Below are 4,105 nucleotides of genomic sequence, written 5' to 3' on the forward strand. Positions count from 1 at the left end.
GAGCGATGTATATGACTTTAAGCGAGGTCAGATGTAATGATCCGGAGGATCGGAACGACCATTTCTGGAACTGCACGACTTGGCGGGTATTCGAGGAGTGCTGTGGTGAGTGTGTTCAACACATGGCGAAACTAAGGTGAAACCACGTCCAGACATCGTGGGTTTGGCCAGCCACCCTTCATTAGAGATGTCGGACGTTATAGGCAGGGCGGACTGGTGAAACAGGACAGGCAGCGAACTGTGGCGGAACTAAATCAGACTTTAACGCTGGGCAGAGTACAACTGTGTCCTAACACAGAGTGCATCGAACACTCCTAACGACGGGCCTCCGCACCTAACGAGCCATGCGTATGCCAAATCTAACACCACGAGATCGGCAACTAGGAGAGTAATGGGCACGTGACCATCGGCATGTTGGTGCAGTGGCAGAGCGTTGAATGGTCTGACTTAACCCGATACCTTCATCATGCCAATGGGGGCCCCAGGGGACCAGCTCCTTGACACCTGTACGAGGTGCATTCAAGTTCTAAGGCCTCCGATTTTTTTCTAATTACCTACTCACCCGAAATCGATGAAACTGGCGTTACTTCTCGACGTACACAATTTTCACAACGCTGACGCCATGATTTCATGGCAGTGGCGAAGGCTTCTTTAGGAGTCTGATTTGACCACTGGAAAATCGCTGAGGCAATAGCAGCACGGCTGATGAATGTGCTGCCACACAGAGTGTCTTTCGTTGTTGGAAAAAGCCAAAAGTCACTAGGAGCCAGGTCAGGTGAGTAGGGAGCATGAGGAATCACTTCAAAGTTGTTATCACGAAGAAACTGTTGCGTAACGTTAGCTCGATGTGTGGGTGCGTTGTCTTGGTGAAACAGCACACGCGCAGCCCATCCCGGACGTTTTTGTTGCAGTGCAGGAAGGAATTTGTTCTTCAAAACATTTTCGTAGGATGCACCTGTTACCGTAGTGCCCTTTCGAACGCAATGGGTAAGGATTACGCCCTCGCTGTCCCAGAATATGGACACCATCATTTTTTCAGCACTGGCGGTTACCCGAAATTTTTTTGGTGGCGGTGAATCTGTGTGCTTCCATTGATCTGACTAGCACTTTATTTCTGGATTGAAAAATGGCATCCACGTCTCATCCATTGTCACAACCGACGAAAAGAAAGCCCCATTCGTGCTGTCGTTGCGCGTCAACATTGCTTGGCAACATGCCACACGGGCAGCCATGTGGTCGTCTGTCAGCGTTCGTGGCACCCACCTGGATGACACTTTTCGCATTTTCAGGTCGTCATGCAGGATTGTGTGCACAGAACCCACAGAAATGCCAACTCTGGAGGCAATCTGTTCAACAGTCATTCGGCGATCCCCCAAAACAATTCTCTCCACTTTCTCGATCATGTCGTCAGACCGGCTTGTGCAAGCCCGAGGTTGTTTCGGTTTGTTGTCACACGATGTTCTGCCTTCATTAAACTGTCGCACCTATGAACGCACTTTCGAAACATCCATAACTCCATCACCACATGTCTCCTTCAACAGTTGATGAATTTCAATTGGTTTCACACCACGCAAATTCAGAAAACGAATGATTGCACGCTGTTCAAGTAAGGAAAACGTCGCCATTTTAAGTATTTAAAACAGTTCTCATTCTCGCCGCTGGCGGTAAAATTCCATCTGCCGTACAGTGCTGCCATCTCTGGGACGTATTGACAATGAACGCGGCCTCCTTTTAAAACAATGCGCATGTTTCTATCTCTTTCCAGTCCGGAGAAAAAAAATCGGAGGCCTTTGAACTCGAATGCACCTCGTACTGCAGATCAGAGACAAGCTGGCGCGTCTCCATTACGCCTCGGAAAACATTAGCATTGGCATTCATGAGTCCAGCGGAGCTCATGCAAGGCACCATGAAGGCCAAGGTGTGTCGCAAACTGGTTGCGGACCACGTGCAGCCCTTCATGACGATCATGTTCCCGACGGAAGTGGCATTTTTCAACAAGATTATGTGCCATGTCACAAGGGCAGGAGTGTGATGGAGTGGTCCGAGGAACACAGCAGCGAGTTCCAATTGATGTGCTGCTGCACCCCCCCCCCCTCTCCCAGCTCGTCAGATCCGAACCCGATCGAACACATCTGGCGTCAGAAATCATCGCCCCCTCTCCGGATATGGCATTTAGGTGACTTGCGTATGTAGATGTAGTGCCAACTACCTTCAGCGACCTACAAAGGCCTCATTGCTTCCTACGACGCATCGCTGCTGTTATCCGTGCCAAACGTGGATATACCGGCTATCAGGAAGTTGGTCATAATGTTCTGGCTGATCAATGTGTCTTTTTTATGATAAATACTCGAAAATTTTTTATTCGTCCGTATTCGTATTGTCATATCACTGGCTTAGTTGCAGAGTATCTTTGCGGGCAGCCGTGTCTGCAGAGTCGAGCACGGGACACGGATCTGTTATGTTGTGTTGTGGGTAGCTCTGCATGTGAGAGGCATTGTTGTTATGGAAGTCCAATGTTGCCACAAGTGCTATTATAGTAAAGTGATGAAATATGGAAGTGATTCAGAGGAAAGTGCGTATGTTGTTGTTGTGGTCTTCAGTCCTGAGACTGGTATGATGCAGCTCTCCATGCTACTCTATCCCTTGCAAGCTTCTTCATCTCCCAGTACCTAATGCAACCTACATCCTTCTGAATCTGCTTAGTGTATTCATCTCTTGGTCTCCCCCTACGATTTTTACCCACCACGCTGCCCTCCAATACTAAATTGGTGATCCCTCGATGCCTCAGAACATGTCCTATCAACCGATCCCTTCTTCTGGTTGTGCCACAAACTTCTCTTCTCCCCAATCCTATTCAATATTTCCTCATCAGTTATGTGATCTACCCATCTAACCTTCAGGATTCTTCTGTAGGACCACATTTCGAAAGCTTCTATTCTCTTCTTGTCCAAACTATTTACCGTCCAGGTTTCACTTCCATACATGGCTACACTCCATACAAATACTTTCAGAAATGACTTCCTGACGCTTAAATCTATACTCGGTGTTAACAAATTTCTCTTCTTCAGAAACGCTTTCCTTGCCATTGCCAGTCTACATTTTATATCCACTCTACTTCGACCATCATCAGTTAATTTGCTCCCCAAATAGCAAAACTCCTTTACTACTTTAAGTGTCTCATTTCCTAATCTAATACCCTCAACATCACCCGACTTAATTCGACTACATTCCATTATCCTCGTTTTGCTTTTGTTGATGTTCATCTTATATCCTCCCTTCAAGACACCATCCATTCCGTTCAACTGCTCTTCCAACTCCTTTGCTGTCTCTGACAGAATTACAATGTCATCAGCGAACCTCAAAGTTTTTGTTTCTTCTCCATGGATTTTAATACCTACTCCGAATTTTTCTTTTGTTTCCTTTACTACTTGCTCAATATACAGATTGAATAACATCGGAGAGAGGCTACAACCCTGTCTTACTCCCTTCCCAACCACTGCTTCCCTTTCATGTCCCTCGACTCTTATAACTGCCATCTGGTTTCTGTACAAATTGTAAATAACCTTTCGCTCCCTGTATTTAACCCCTGCCAGTTTTAGAATTTGAAAGAGAGTATTCCAGTCAACATTGTCAAAAGCTTTCTCTAAGTCTACAAATGCTAGAAACGTAGGTTTGCCTTTCCTTAATCTTTCTTCTAAGATAAGTCGTAAGGTCAGTATTGCCTCACGTGTTGCAGTATACAGCAGAAGAAGAATACCAAAGTGCGTAATGATAATTAAAAACGAGCAGTGCCGCCGATAACGTATTTGTGTATCCTCTCGTTGCGTGTCCCTCCGCATCTTCAAGAATCTCCCGCGTTGTGTCGGTTACGCGTGCGCTCGTCCAAGTGATATTGTGGATAGATAATCATCAATAAGTTAATTGGCATAGTCACTGATGACTTATGGAGTGTGAACAATGCAATCTGTGAGTTTCTTATCGCCTCAGAATATAGTTGTTCATATCAGACGTAGGACAGTGTTGTTTTTAATGTTGAGTGGATCCCCTAAACCCGCTTGCATATTTAGATACATAGTTTCAGGCAAGCCAGCTGCAGTGTGGAGCA

Source organism: Schistocerca cancellata, chromosome 1 (assembly GCF_023864275.1).
Source record: "Schistocerca cancellata isolate TAMUIC-IGC-003103 chromosome 1, iqSchCanc2.1, whole genome shotgun sequence".
Taxonomy (NCBI): Eukaryota; Metazoa; Arthropoda; class Insecta; order Orthoptera; family Acrididae; genus Schistocerca; species Schistocerca cancellata.